This window comes from Centruroides vittatus, unplaced genomic scaffold (assembly GCF_030686945.1).
Source record: "Centruroides vittatus isolate TY-2023 unplaced genomic scaffold, ASM3068694v2 contig_199, whole genome shotgun sequence".
Taxonomy (NCBI): domain Eukaryota; kingdom Metazoa; phylum Arthropoda; class Arachnida; order Scorpiones; family Buthidae; genus Centruroides; species Centruroides vittatus.
This window is the reverse complement of record NW_027121224.1, coordinates 437,201-454,313: the sequence shown is the minus strand read 5'-3', so window position 1 is coordinate 454,313 and position 17,113 is coordinate 437,201. Positions and strand designations below refer to the sequence as shown.

Sequence of the window (17,113 nt, the reverse complement as noted above, 5' to 3'; positions counted from 1 at the left end):
TCTTAAAATTTATTTTTTATGGATCTATAAATTGGTGCTATTATTTTGGCGTGTTGATAAAATTGCTCCATTCAAAGATTGATCCTACAATCAGATATTGAAAACAGTTTCCGGAAATCGGGAACGCGGTCACCCTACCATAGAGTTATTTTTCTTTATCGCTTAATTTTGCTCTCGTGAGAATAAAATCGGATAGAAACAAATGATTTTCGTTCAAAGTGTTACATATTTTAGAAGTATTATAAGAAGAGCGCATAAAAAGTATGTTTTTTTGTTTTTAATTTTCATTTTTAACTTAATATAAAATAAATTAAATAATCTTTAGATTATTTCATTTAATATTTTACCCTAGAAAATAAAACGATCTTAATGATTTTTATTGAATATATTTATATTTTAATTCTTAGAATGACTTCAGTAAATATTGCAAATTATAAATTGAACCACGTATACTCTAATTTACAATTTTATATATATATTTTTTAAATTCAAAAATATTTATTAATTTTGAAAATAACAAATAATATTTGTAAATTATCATCAGCTTATGTTTTTGTATTTATTATTTTTTTAATACATTTCCGAGTCTTGTCTATGATTGATATCGTACATTTTATAGAAATGGTGTTTTTATTACTATATATATTTCATATTGTTTCCACCAGGTTATGCTGATCCGAGCAATACCGCATCACGATAGATGGCACCACAGTGAGGGGGGAAAATGGCCACGACCCCTGAACAAGTTGTATGTACTCCTACATTCGTATTTCCAGCTGCTTTCCCTGGTAAAGATTGGTTTTTCTTAATTTTATATCGAAACACGAATTTTAGTTAGTTTAAAGTTAAGATTATATCGATGTATTTTATATGATAGCCATTCTAAAATGGGGGGGAATTGTTCTGTTTCCCCTTCGTAAAATGCGACCATTTTTGTGACGTCAATGGCTTCCCCCTTGTCCTCCCCGAGCGGGCGTCATGGCGGCCATTGGAGTGATAAGAATAATGTGTGTCAGTTGTTTGGAATTTTTATTAAATTTATGCTTAAACATAAAATGACAAATGATAAATGGATTTTTGATCAAATTCAAATCGTCCAAACAACTTTTCCTTACTTTAAGACAAAGATGTTTCTAGGAGGTTGCAAGATAAACATTTTCAAATTTTTACCATATTTTAATCGTGTTTAAATAAGAGAAACTTTATTATAATTTTTTCATTAATCTTTTTAACTTTTTCTTATTTTTCTCAATGTTAAAAACTTACCAATTAATTTGTTTTTATATATGTATTTAGTCAAATTAGAAATCTTATTTAGTTATTAAAATTTTCCTTTGGATCTAGACAGAGGAAAGTAACTGTGTTTAGACAGAGCGTATCGTAATCATTTTCCTGTTTCAAAGGTTGGATGGAGGTTGTTTATATAGATTTTTTTTTTATTAGCAGATGATTTAATATAATCTCGATAATCTTATCTGGTTGAAAAATATAACAACAACGTGGTTCAGTTTTTAAATCTTTTCTACGGTTTTAAATAGGATATAGCCAAGCTGTTGATTTAAAAATTATTTTGTATCCATGGCAACATACAAAGTGAAGTAGGTACAGTACACCAGATTATCTCATCTAAAAAACCAATACTGTTCGTAGGTTTGTGTTAGTAATACAATTTATATTATTTATCCAATAATCATGTTTAGGAGTTAAGATTTTCCACAAAGGAAAAAATAAATATTTCAGTTTAAAATTAAAAACATGTTGATTAGATTATAAACATTTAAAAGATTTCATAGATAATCTGCCTGTAATACATATTTGGATAACAAAATGCTAATTTTAATTATATTAGCACTTTAAATAGTTTATAAACATTATTTTTAAAACCATTATAGTTTTTAGTACAAAATTGAAAGCATTATTATGGTGATGGAATAAAAAAGATTGAGTAAATAATTTTATATAAGAATAATTTTAATTTTAAAATTTAAAAAATTATGAATAAAGTATTTATATATATATTGTCTAGATTGGGGGTCATCAAAGTGGTCGATATTGACCCCCAGGGATTGATATAACATTATTGGAGGGGCCAATGAAATACTAAAACTTAAAATTTTGAACTGAATATTGCTAATCTTGTAAGGATCATCAAGCTTATCTGTCTCATTGATTGTCAGTTACAAAAATTATTATTAAGATATATACAATAAATGTAAAAAATGTAAAATTAAAAGATATATATTAAAATAGTAAGAACTTTTTTTTGCTTGTAACACAAACTTTTTGGTGGGGGTCGATGTGAGGTTTCAGAAAGTTGTAGGGGGTCGACGATCAAAAAAGTTTGCCGACCCCTGATCTAGATGATAGAAAATATAGGAAAATTTTGTTGAACTAAATTTCTTTGTTTTCTTGATGACAATGTGACTCAAATCTTCCATGAAATAATTATTGTAGATAGGGCACTATCTTGTTATTCCAGTTTGTTCGTACGTATTTAGTTTTACTCCTTTTGCAATATTTTCCTTAAAAAAATATTAGTCACTTTGTTAAATTGAGTGACTTTATCAGTAAAAACAGATTAAATAAATATAATGTGTTTTTAAATATTTCCTGAAAAAATGAACAATATTTTAAATATTTTATTTATTATGATGATAATGTATAATGCTACATGGTTGATTTAAAAAGATTCAGCTTATTTATTTTTAATTATTATTACTATTATTATATGTTTAAATATATTGTTTCAAAAACAGAACTGTTTTTTTTATGTGATAGTTACCAATAACAATTATTATTGTTTTTTTTAATTTTTTTCATTCATTGCTATATACAGAACTTTAATAAAAATTAAGCAACTAGTACACACTTTAAAGTACAATAAAATTAATATTACCATCTTTCAGATAACTTGAGAATACATTTGTTATGATAACACATACTTTCAAAATTAGTTTTAGGAATTTTAACTTCCAATTTATGGAGAAATATTTTCTAAAATAGATACAACCTGATTAACGAAACAAATTGAACATAAGACATCAGTAAAATAAATGGCAGTTACAATCCATCTGATATTACTATTATGAAAATAACTTGATTTGTTTGTTACAATCTTTTAATTAATATTGTATGATTGTACGTTATAAATTTTGTATGTTATAGCTTTAAAGTACAAAATTAAACAATTAATAGAATCTGTACCATAGTTATGAATGTATTTAAAAATTTTTTAAATTTGATAGAACAAAATTAATAGTATATGCAAGTTTAAAATTATGAATAAAAATGTAAATTTAATATAATATAAAAGTTTAGTTGATTTTTAAATAGTTTAATTTTATTTAAACTGTTAGTTTGGAAACAAACAATGAAAATAAAGAGAGAAAGTGACAGTAAATGGACACATCACTTCCAAAAACTGGTTGTATGTAATGAATTCCTGTGTGTGCATTCAGTAAACAGCAGTACTGTGGGGCTTTAGTGAAGCAGTTGGCTGAATTAGTCTTTCATGATTGTCTGATGGTGTTTTCTTAAAGGAGTTTGGCATTGTTCAAGCAAGTATTTTTCTGCTCTGTCTGTGCTGAAAAATAAGTGAAAATGTGCATTTAAATTTAAAATTTATTGAATAAATCTTCAATTTAACTAAGTGTGGAAAAATAAAAAAGAATTACAAATACAGAAATATACCACGTAAGCCTATAAATGTTTAAAATTGTTTCTTAGTTTTGAGTCACTTCTACATCATCTGTTGGTTAAGGAATCTGAAACTTTACAGTGCTGCTTTATAGTACTGGGCTAAAGTGCTATAAACTTATTCAGAATAGTCCTGGGAAGAATATAGGCTTGGAGTTTTGAATTTACTTTTGTTTTTCTCTATGGTTTGAGTATCACATGAGAATAACTGAATAGATTTCTATGAAACTTTTTGTACATATGTTCAGGATAGTTCCAGGAAGGATATAGGCCACTTTCCATTTTCAAAAATTTGACTTTATAAGCTTTGATAGAATTATGATATTACAGTAGAGCGTCGATAAGTGGAGCCAATTGGGGACTGGGGTCCTTCCAGTTAATGATTTGTTCCCATTACCGACTTTGTACGAAAAAATATATTAACCTGTCCGATGTTCAAATTTTTCTCCGTTGCGTATCGCTTCCTGTTGAATTTTTCTCCGTTGCGTGTCGCTTCGTGTTGAATTTTCGTCGATTTTAAGCCTAACGAAAATTTTTATAATAATCATCGAGGCTATTGTATCGTTAAAAATTATTTCTGCATTTTGTACAAACAAAATAAATATATTAAAGAATATAAAAAACATGAAAATTATACTTTAGAAGTAAATTTAGTATCAAAAACATTCGATTCAGCACGACACAGTCCGACTGAAAATTGTTCCACTTTCCGGCCATTCCACTTATCGACGCTCTACTGTATTTGCAAAAGTTCATACCTTACCAGGTCTTTTGTATGAATAGGAAGTTTTGTCTAGAGGTAATGGGTGTGGGGGAACCATGAAATTTGAATACAATAAGTTAATGTCTTTATTAATAAATGAAAATAGACATCAGTGAAAACTGGTCAGCCTGTTATTTCTGCAAATTGTGTGTACTACTAAACATATTACCACTGCCATTTTCACCTGTGTGTGAGTCCCAAGAATTTCTTTTGATGTAAAATTGGTTTTGATCAGAACTATTATAAGTATATATTCTTTTTCCACATATACATTTTTGTGTGTATTTTTATGAGTATATTATCTCTACTTAATATGTCATTTTAGTGAATGAAGCTGGACACCTCAGCTAGTATATTCATATACTAATTGAATTTATTGAAGTAGTAATTTTAAGTGGATGAAATTGTTTTTAATACAATTTTTAATCTAAAGAGAACCACTTTTAATTTAGCAGTAGTAAATTAACTGATGTTTTTGACTGTTAATTAATTAGTCATCATCAGATTCAACTAAAGAATAAAAAATAAAATACAGAAAAGAATAAAAAATAATTTTATTCTTTTCTGTATTTTATATCTGATGGCTAATTAAGATGGTCTGAAATGTTTGTGAGGTCTAACTGGGTGTAGGGAATAACTTTATGATTCACCTATCACTTAATCAGCAAACTTGTTGTGAAACAAGTCCTCGGTTGTCAAAACGAAACGGCCTTCTTAATGAAGTAACCAGTGGCCTTTGGAGGGACTTAAGTTAGTGATGAAAATGCAGAGGATAATGATTGTCAGATCACCTCTCCTATGTCAGGATTCCTAACACCAGGTGATCAATCTTATATTACATGGGTCACCATGCGTATTACTCGCGAAAAGTTGCATGTGTCGAATGAGCATTGAGCGGATCAAATGAATGTCGAACAGGAGTGTTATTGAAAAGATGAGTCATGCATTTAACAAATATGAATATATTTAATAAATCTGATTATATGGTAGATACGAAATATACACAAATTGAATGATTAATTAATTGATTACAAAGGATATATATTCAAATAACATATTTCCATCTACGCTATTCTATTCTGCCTTACAATTATGTCTATGTCGCGTGTGGAGAGAGTTACAAATATCTAACAAGACATACAACCTCAGTAGTATTTCTCAACGTCTTCATCAATGTCTTCGAGTGTCGAGGTCTTCCTTTAATGTTCCAATTGTCCATGATATGGGAGTTGATTCATAGATATTCCTTATAGGTTATTCCTGATTCTATAAGTTTCTTCTATCAATGGAGTGCCGCCTTCTCTTTCCTGAGATACTTGTGGCTAAACTCCTATCGAACTCATGGAGAAGCCTGATAATACGTACTCTTTCTCTGAGAGACTGTTGGCTAACTCCCTTAAGCCTATGTCAGAACCCTTTGTGTGTCTTCTCTTACTCTAAGACAGTTGGTGAACTCCTCGAATTTGGTGTAAATTGTGCTAATATTCTTTGTCAATGTCCAATCAAACTGATGGATTTCTCCCACGTGAAAAGGATGCACGGGGGAAATCTTGAGGGGTAACAGCTTCAAAATGACGTCAATCATCTGAGATAAGCTCTACAAAAGGAAGTTGATTTCCGTCGAACTGGAATTTCTTTCCCCTTCTCTGCCATGTTCAATGTGGGTTTTTGTCCCTTGCTTCAGGTTGACTTTACCTTCCATTTGGTATCAACACCCTTTTAACAAAATGCTTTACATTTCTAAAATCTCTTTTTACAAATTATAGAGAATTTACAGGTAAAATATGGGAAGTGAAAGTTTGTTACATCTTCCCCTTCAAAGGAAGTTCCGCATGACGCATCCTCTGATAAAATTGTGTTAAAGTTTAACAGAATATAATTTTAACAATAAATTTTACAATTTATTCCATAAATTATCGACCCTAAATTGCGGATTTCGCATTTAGTTCATTTACTGTTGCATTAAATTCATTTTTGAGTCATCCAATTTAAATTTCTGGATTCTATGATTTAAAGCTTTTTATAATTTAATGATTGTATAAGTCTATACATTAGGAGGATTGCTAGTTAGCATTTATACATTCACTTGCTTAAAATTGATTCATAGAGAAAAAAGCAATATTTCTAAAAAATACTATCATGATGAAGCATAAAATTTAAATAAATAAGTAGGAAAAAATATAGTTTTTTAAATATGTAATGATGCTTTTATATGATAGGCTTTACTTGTGATGTGAAAAATATCATCTGCACACTATGTACATTTTCTGTGATGGTGATCTATCTAATCATATGAAATGTAGGAAATGAATGATTAAGCAGTGAGGATAGTTGCAGCATTGATTATGGGGGTGTTTCAGCCCAAATAAAGCAATGAAATCATAGTCAATAGTAAGCACTTCTGTTCCAATACACTAAATATGCATGATCAGACAACTATCAGAAGAAAGTTGTTATTTGTTTTATTCCTGTTAAAAGGAAAGATTGATTTACTTTTAAAATACAGTCAAAATATTTTTATAGTATTTTAATTGAGTCTAACATTGCTATTTCTTGTATAAATGTTCTCTGTCATCATCATTTTAATCTCAATTGTTAAGATGGCTGCATTGTAAGATGCTCTTCTATTATTGTCAGGATTCAAATTAAAATCTGATCTCAACTCCGTAATTTTTCATGAGTAGTTTTAAGCCAAGGCTTCGTTTTCCATTTCTCATTCTGCAAACTGTGTAATATTTGTATTATTCTATGAAGATTCTAAACATCAGTTTTATTACATATTAACTGTTACTTTACTTGGATTCCATAAATTTAAAAAAATTTAATAGACATTTCAATTGATTTCATGTGAAGAAATTTATAAATAAAATTGTTAATGACTTGTCCAACTTTTAATTTCAAAATTGTCCAATTTGAAGATGAATCAAGTAACACGTGTATTACAAACTTTGAAATGAGAAAAGTCTGTTTTGTGATATTGTTCATATGCAAATTTATAAAATTAATGTGGAATATAAGAAAATTATATCTCCAGTTTATTGCCAATTTTCTGTCAAAAAATTATTAATAAAAAATAAATAAAATATCGCATTTGAAAATTTATATGAAATAATTTCTGCAAATAATAGTTTATATATTTATTTGTATACTGGTTTAATAGTGGTATGAATAATATAAAATTATTATATATGATTGGAATTTTGAAAATTTTCTCCAGCTTTGTTTTCAGAAAATTTAGCTCAGTAAACCACAATTTACTTTAAAAATTACTTGTGAAATTATGTCAAATATAATTCAAAACAGATTTGTGTTATGTATGTTAGAATGTCACTTGACATGCTGTGAACAAATCAAAATGAAATTCTAAAAGAATGAAATTTGAAATCATATAAATATTAATATATAAATGTTTTATGCTGTTAATCCTGATGATGATAATATACAATATTGATTTTCATCAATCCAGCATACATTTTTTTAATGAATGTTTTTGGCCTAATTTTATAGGTCAATGTCAGGTCCAAACCATAAAGTTCATATGTTCTATTTTAGAATTATAATGTGTTTCACAAAGTCAAAAATTGGAAGATTTGTCATTTAAGTACATGTCATGTTTATGACCTTCCAGAGATAGATTCACTGTAACTTAGGGACAAGAGAAGGGATTGGGAGTTCCAGAAGTTCCATCCTTATATCTATTCCACATTCAGTTACCCAATAAATATGAATATTTTCTTTTTTGTGTTTAAAAATCAATGATATTCTTAGGATTTGTATGGTGTTTCCTAATTGAAGACGGATAATATTGTTTGAAAACACTAGGAAAATGTGATATGTTAATATAAAAAATTATGTATAGTATATGGGGTGAACTAAAAGTAGGTGGACAGTAAATGATAATTTATTGAGATTACATATACAAATATATTTACTGATACAATATGATACAATTTTATCAATGCAGGTTCTCAAATTGCTGTCTGTCACAATTTACACAGCTTTGAAGTCTAAATTTCAAGATTTTACAAACATTTTTGCACAAATATCTTTGTGTATTAATTTTTTGAAATGCATCTCTGATGTAATTTTTTCAACCATAACCAAGTTAATATACATTGTAAAATGTTTTTAAATGTTTCCGTTTACACGGTCTAAAACAGTACACAGATTCTTTATAACAACAAAATTTGAACTTTAATTTCTCCACAAGCGAGCAACACTCAGGCACCCGACAATTAATTTTATAATCACAACACTGGTTTTTTACCAGCCACACAGCTACACACTCTGGTCAGCACTGACCCGACACACCAAAAGGAATGCACAATTTCTCCCTCTCTAGGTGGGAAAATCTCATCCCGCATTCTTAAGTCTACGGTTACATAACACACCTGACACGTGACAATTTTGTTTAATTGTATATCGAACTTAACATACATCATTGTTATAGTATAACCCTAACACAAATCCTATTTTACCTACTGCTTACCTACTTTTGGTTCACCCTGTATATAGACTACAATAAAGTAATTTTGAAATTCTTAACATAGAATTAAACATCTAAAAAAAATTACTGCCAGTACACATACGGTGAATAAAAATGAAGTCCTGTTTTAGAAAAATGTAATAACTAAAAACAGTGTTTATATTTTCTTAATACCGGTAAATGTCATTTATATTGTACCATTTATGTTATTTTCTAAATTGTTTTTTATATTTCCATCTGCACTTTTTCATATTTCTTGTTTGGATTTAGTGTCAATTGCTACATGGTGCTCTTTTAGTAACCACATTTTTATCTTTCTCTTTGAAAATATTATCATTAGTGCTTCTCCATATCTCATTTCTTGAAAAGACTGTAATAGTTACCAGACCTGTATTTATCCATTATTGAACCTACCTCATTTGCTTTTTATATTGGCTTCAGTCAGTCCATGGTATTCATGGACAATAGAGTATCCATTTGTTTCATTCATTTTTATTATGCCAGTCACCAGACTTTTTGTCTGAACATATAGAATTTTTCTTACTGAGCAATTATCAGTACTATGTACTGTACAGTACCTGCTATAGATATGCTATCCATCAGTTTGGCATTCTTCTACAATTTGGCTGAAAAATAATCCTGTTTACAACTAACTGCTTTATTAATTAAAAAAAATATCAAGTGTTTGTTAAGAAGTTAATACACTTATCCCTCGTTTTACATGGTACTTCTTTTATACGTTTTCGCTTTTACACGGATTAAAAAATAAATGTAGAAAATAAACTGGCTATGATCAAAAGGAACAATTTTTAACTCTAATCTACATTTATATTCCAATCCACCTTAATTATATGTTATAGTTGATATTTAGGATACTAGGTGACAGTTTTATTCAATCTGTCAAATAGTAACCGATAAACCGATATAGGGTACTCCCCATACGCACAAAGTTGCATTCATTGCACATAGTTTTAAACCAGAAAATTTTAATTTTTCATATTCATAAGGTAACAAAAGATTACATTATTTTTAATTACATTTTTTACATTACATTACATTACACAATTACATTACATTTTTATGAATCTTTCAGATTTTATTTTTTGTTCCTTTGTACTTTGTATTTAATTAATAAAAGAATATATTTTTTTCCCCTTTCAATATTTTTGTTTGATTTATGTACCTTTAAAAAATTGAAAAAAATTCATAATTAATAAACAACGAAATTATGCGTTTTTTGCATACTTTTCGATTTACACGGTTTTACATTCAAAAAGATACAAATTCGATTTACACGTTATTCTCAGGAACCTATCTTCCGTGTAAATCGAGGGATAGGTGTATAACATTTGGTGTTGATTAATTTAAGTATATTGTTGATACATTTTATGAAAGCTCTTAACTTCTTGAAATTTTGAAAAAATGTCTTCCTTGGGAGTCTATTTATATTTAAAGTTATATTTATAAAAAGCTACTTTGTTTGACAAACCTTGATTTGTAACATTTAAATTGTCAGTTATTTTAAAATCAACTCTTGAGGAAGACATTTTTTAAATTTTGAAAACATTACAGCTTTTCAGATATTTTATTAAAGTAATTAACATCAAATACTGTGTAAACAGACTAATTATATTAGTGTATTCCAGACAAAGTTACAATAAAAAATATTTATTTTTTTTCAAAATGGAATACAATCAGAGATTTGAATACTTACTGATTCAGTGCCTGCAAGGATCAAAGTGTACAAATGCTCATGGTGGGCATACTTCTTACTGAAACTTGTACTGAACAGCATTAAACTTGGCTAGTTCATTTCAATTTATTATTTCTCCTGGGTATGATCCTGTATAATACATACCTGTCATGTTTCATGAAAGTCCACCAATTCTGTTTGGGTAAACCAATTTTCACCAGTGTATTACTATCTTATAAGATAAAGTTTAAGATTTTGCTAAATTGAATTTCCCCTGAAGATGACACTAAAAGCTCAAAAACTTGAATTTTTTTAAATTTTGAGTTATAGAACTAAATTTAAAACTTTTTATGATGATTGTAGTTTTCTAAAGACGCTTTTATATAAAGAATACAATGAAAAAGTATTTTTTTTCTATCAAACATTTAATTTCTTTTTGTTGTTATATATATATATATCAGTGATAGTGTTTGTTCATTGAATTTATTTTTAAAAAGTTTTTATTTTATAATACAGTTGTAGAATAGCATATTTTACTAAAATCCAATAAATTAGTTGCTTAAATTTATTTGAATAGTTGAAGCTTAGTTAAGTCATGATTTAATACAGTAATTACACAGTCATGTTTTAATACAGTAAATCGTTGATTTAATGGACTTTAGACAAAAAAATTTCAACATCTTACAGGAAAAATTTATAATCTTTTTTTATGCATGGATAGTGCATTCTAAAAGATAGATCAATGAATCAATGTGTATAAATTATTCAGTGTACTGTACACTATTATAATTTATTCATACTTATACATTAAGGATCATTTCATGTCAGTTCAGGCAGGAATTGACTGTCACAATGCAAGATTTCAATGATTTTCAAAGAGTGTGTTTGTTTTGAACCCATGTAAAGCTCCAATAAAGCAAATTTAATAAAGTAAAATTACATTACAGATGGATATTAGTCCTATCTTCACTGCTTGCCATGTCCAATCACCACGAACAACTATTTCCATTGCAGAGACAACCTTTCTTTAGAGGCTATGCCTCTGCACAAATAAAGCATTTTGCAAAATTTCATTTTTGGTGATTTTTATACCAGTTTCTAAAGTTTGAACTTTTTGGAAAAAGCTGTTTACTTGAATGCATGTCACTTGAAAAGTATGTTGAAGATGCAGTTTGTTTCATTTTATAGGTAAAGAGACAGGGTTTATTTGTCCTATTACAATAAGAATGATTGATTTTGGATAGTTTACAGTTCATATTTTGATTTGAACATTTTTTGAACAAAATTTCAAATATTTAAAGTTGAATAACTCAGAATGCACTTCTCCAATTTTGTCCATATTCACATACTTTTTAATCATACCCTTGTTTATTGAATGGCAAAATTTGGTGAATGTAATTTTTCATTTAAGGGAGATAAATCAAGTCTAAATTTTAATGCACTATCTACCCATAAACAAACATCAAGATTTGATTTGTGCAGGTAGTGACCATTTAGTGACCATGTGCAGATAGGGCGCCAAAATTTAGACTTGATTTTTTTTCCCTTAAATGAAAAATTACATTCACCAAACTTTGCCATTCAATAAACAAGGGTATGATTAAAAAGTATGTGAATATGGACAAAATTGGAGAAGTGCATTCTGAGTTATTCAACTTTAAATATTTGAAATTTTGTTCAAAAAATGTTCAAATCAAAATATGAACTGTAAACTATCCAAAATCAATCATTCTTATTGTAATAGGACAAATAAACCCTGTCTCTTTACCTATAAAATGAAACAAACTGCATCTTCAACATACTTTTCAAGTGACATGCATTCAAGTAAACAGCTTTTTCCAAAAAGTTCAAACTTTAGAAACTGGTATAAAATCACCAAAAATGAAGATTTTTCAAAATGCTTTGGAGCATCATGATGGTTCACTCCTTCCTGAACTGATATGGAATGACCCTTATAACGTTTTAGTACATTTTGTAAATTGTAAGTTCATTGTTAATGAAGTAAAACCTTGATTTAAGACATTTCCAGTTTTTGTCATATTTGAAAATTAACACCCTGTTAATTTTAAAATGCTTTTTATGTGTACAGTATCTGTTAAATTAACAGTTTTTTTTTTTTCAAATCCAAGAGTTGCCACTCTTAACTTTATGCCACAATGGTATTCTCTATATATCGTCTGAAGACAAATAAATAGGAAATTTTTGTTAATTGGAAATTTAAATTTTGTTTTCTTTTTAAGAACATTAATTATATTTAACTGAACAAATAAGCAAACATTTTTTGGAAATATACTATATTTATTTCCAATTCTGATCATATACTTGTTCACTATTGTTCTGAGACTGTAATAAATACATTTTAGTGGACTTTAGCAATAGCAGAACCTGTTCACTAATAAGTCAGTTAAATCAAGGATCTACTGTTAATTGTATAACTAGTACAAAAAACAATCTTGTGTAATATATATTTAATATTATAATTAAAAATATTAAATATTAATCATCATGCATAAGACAAAATACAGATAATTTTTAATGAGTCAGTTTATTTCTTGATAAAATGTTCTTTGAAACTGTCAAATCTTATTGTTAGACCTAAACTTAGTAACAACTTTAAAATACTAATGCAAACTTGAATGTAGTTTTAAAATAGTTGCATTTAAATGTAATAATTTTTTGAACATATTAATTTATATTTAAAGTATTTTGTTTTTTTATTTTTAGGTTTTGATCCAAGATCTCATTTAGCAAACTTCCATGCAAATGCCGCTGCTGCTGCTGCTACAACACAACCAACCCAAGTTCAGTTGCAGAATGATATTAAAAATAAAGCACTTCGTAATACTGGATTAAAACTTCAGACCCAGGTTTCAAATAACGAATTTGGGGCTGGAAGAAATTTATTAGTTGCCACTTTACCAAATGCTTCATTTTCTAATATTGATACAAGCAAGGTTCCATTGGGAACCACTGAAAAACAAAATAATGGGAATATGAAAGATAAGTTGTGGCCTTGTCCATCATGCAAAGTACCATTTAAAGCAGCTTCTGAATTACAGGTTCATTTATCAGCTCATACAAAAGGAGAAAGAACTGTACCATGTCAGATTTGTGGAAAATATTTTGTATCTTTGGAAAGAGTCCGCATACATATTCGTGCAGCTCATGGTGAAAAATCTTGTTCCTGTGATATTTGCGGAAGTGGTTTTAGCTATCGTTGCAAACTTCTTGATCACATGAGGACTCATACTGGTGATAAACCTTTCCATTGTGATGTATGTGGAAAGTTTTTCTCTCAGAAGAATCACTTAACACGTCATTCAATGATACATACAGGAGAAAGACCATACCCATGTGATTTCTGTGGTCGAGGATTTTATAGAAAAGATAAACTTACCAGACATCGCCGCATTCACACTGGTGAAAAACCATACACTTGTCTGACATGTGGCGAATCTTTCTATCGTAAAGATAAATTGACTGGACACATCAAAATGCATGCTGGAGAAAAATCCTGCTTCCTGTGGCATTCCTGGAAAATTTTTGGATGATAAAAATTTAAAGAATTTGAGTACCCTTAATACTTGTCAGCTTCCTGTATCCTCAGCCCAGCCACCTAATCATAATACTGGTCTATGTCCTACTGGAAATAATAATTCAGGTGGAAATGCCAATAATTCAGCTGCACCTGGTACTAGTGGAGGTCCTAATGGAGGAAATATTAAGCATGAATCTAATCCAACTCCAAACCCTAATCCAAGCACAAGTACTGCTAGCCCAAGTCCAAGTTTAAGTCCAAGTCCAAACCAATTTGCATCACTCCCTTACAAAAGAGACTGGCAAAATCCAAACCCTGGCGTTCATTAATTCATTTTTTATAATTTTTAAGTTTAAATCATATAGTTTACAAATTTTGGCCTAACTACTTTGCATTAAGTATTTTCAGTTTGGCTGTGTAAAAATTACATATTCTAATCTTGCATCTGTAAAAAATATATATTCGTAGTATATATTCAAATATATACAGGCATACATACAAGACTAGAATATCTATGTGGCCTAATTGATTTGTAATATAACAATGTCTTTTTTGCACAGTGTTAGCTAAAATCATAATTCATTGAAAATCAATATTGAGCTGTAGTGCATGTAAATTCATTGTTATATCGTCACTCAGGTTATGGGTTTATCTGTTTTATTTCATATTTTCATGACAACTTGTGCAACCTATGTTGTATATACAGGGATTATTGCAATGGTATTAATTTTTTTTATATATATCTTCTTTTTTTAGGAGGCAGAATTACATGTCATGCAAAATATTTTAATGACTGATACAAATTATTCTCTAGAAGGGGATTGTTACTTAATCCATTTCATTCATAAATCTTAAGAAATTTTTGCAGTGAATAATTACAGTTATTTGATGTTTGTATTTGTTTATAGTTGCTAACATATCAGTAAAGTGGCAAAAGAAGTGTTATTTGTTGTGTAGAAAAATTTTTAGATTTGCAGATAAGTAATTTGCTATTAATGTATGTAGATGCTTTTTTAGTATATTTACTAGCCATATTTTGATTAATTTTTGTCATTTTATAAATTGAAAAAATTTCATATATCCCAGAAACATTTATAATGCTTTATATGTTAGTCAGTGTACTGTATATAAAGATATGGTATCTAAAGATATTCTCAATTTTATTTTATCTGCAGCCAATATTAGAATTATCTTTGTAACTCAAACAAATTTTAAAATATGTAGGCTTGCTACAGCTTTGATCATAATTCTGTATTGAAAACAAAATAATAAATATGTTACAATATATTAAACTTGCTTATTTAAAATTTTTGATTATATAAATAACATTTCACTTAGAATATTTAATAATGTAGTTTCAACATTTACAAAAGAAAGAAAATTATAGGATATGACATCTTAAAGTACAAGAAAGTATGTTTGTATACTGTTTAGATATCATTAAACTGGAATTGCCTTTTCTAGTTTTAGATTATTTTTGCTAAATATTTTATTTTGCAGATTTTTTAGTACATTCCTATTATTAATTAAAATACCTTAAATGCAGTTGATTTTATTTAAAGATTGTTAAAGTTTCAGCTGTTCTCAGTGTCATATATGAAGAGAATAGGCTGTATAATTTTCCAAACTTACTTTATTAGTAATAATAGAATTGATGTTTTCAATAGTTTTAAATATTTGAAAGTAATACAATGTTTACAAGTTTAGGTTTTTAATTTTTTTATTCTGTTGGAATACCTGGAGTTATTAAATATTCAATATTTAAGATGTTTTCATTTAGACAATTATATCATCGTTGCTATTTTTCATTATCAGACCACTCATATTCTTCTCATTTTTATACAGTGAATTAGGAGGATAGGAAAAGACATTGGGAGATGATAGTATGGGTCATTGTAAACAAAAAATTTTATATGAATGTAGGTACTAGTCTCATTAGTTTTGAAGATACATCTGTTTGAAAGTTGCTCACATACACAATAATAAATTATACATGTTACGTTCATAAAAAAAATGCACAAAAATTATTTTCTCAATGTTATTGTATGAGTCATTGTAAGCAAAACAGTCTTTTGCTTATCCATACTATCATCTCTCAGTGTATTTCCCTCTCCTGACTCACCCTGTATATGTTGGGGCTATTTTTTTTTTGTATAAAAATATCAACAAATTCTACTAAGATGTTTTTATCAGCAGCTTGTGCGTTAATGCAAATTGTTCTACATATATATATATATATACAGTGCTCTTTCTAAACAAAAAATTAATAATACTGATATGCATATATAACTGAGGGACAAAAATCCTAAAACAATAAATTTTTTCAACCTCAGTAACTTTTTACCATATTTTAAAAAAATCTAACCAAATTTATATTAAAATTATTAATAAAATAGGAAGATACATTCTTTTTTGTTTAAAAGACCACAAATTTTATTATGAAATTATTTTTCCTAGTGCAATACAAAGTAGTAAAACATGATCATGGACAAAAATACTGCAACTTTCATTTTAGTATTGTGTGGCTCCACTTTTGGCCTTTAAAACTGCTTTAATTCTTTGTGGCATGGAATAAATTAACTCTTTAAACATGAGATTGACCAAAATTACCTTAATATATTTGAATGAAATTGGCTGAAGACCAGTGGCGTAGCGTAGTGGGGGCGGCACTTATAGGGAGCGGCAAAATTTCACAATAAATAATAATATCTTGTAAAAATACCTAAATAAGGGGACGGCAAAATTTTCCTCTGCCCCAGGCGGCTGACACCCACGCTACGCCGCTGCTGAAGACACAGTTGTTTGACTGGTCTTGGTTTATAAATTTCCCACCACTAAAGCCTAGCCTGAGGAATAAAAATTTTACATCAGGTACATAGAAGAAATTTTTTAGAGTTTAGGGTTAACTTCTGATATCTTGGACACTTATTTCTTTTC

The 17,113-nt window shown here is 28.4% G+C and overlaps 1 pseudogene; it reads left to right on the top strand.

Annotated features, from left to right (window-relative positions):
- Positions 1–639: 639 nt before the first annotated feature.
- LOC136970453 (zinc finger protein OZF-like) lies at positions 640–15,468 on the top strand (annotated as a pseudogene).
- Positions 15,469–17,113: the final 1,645 nt, after the last annotated feature.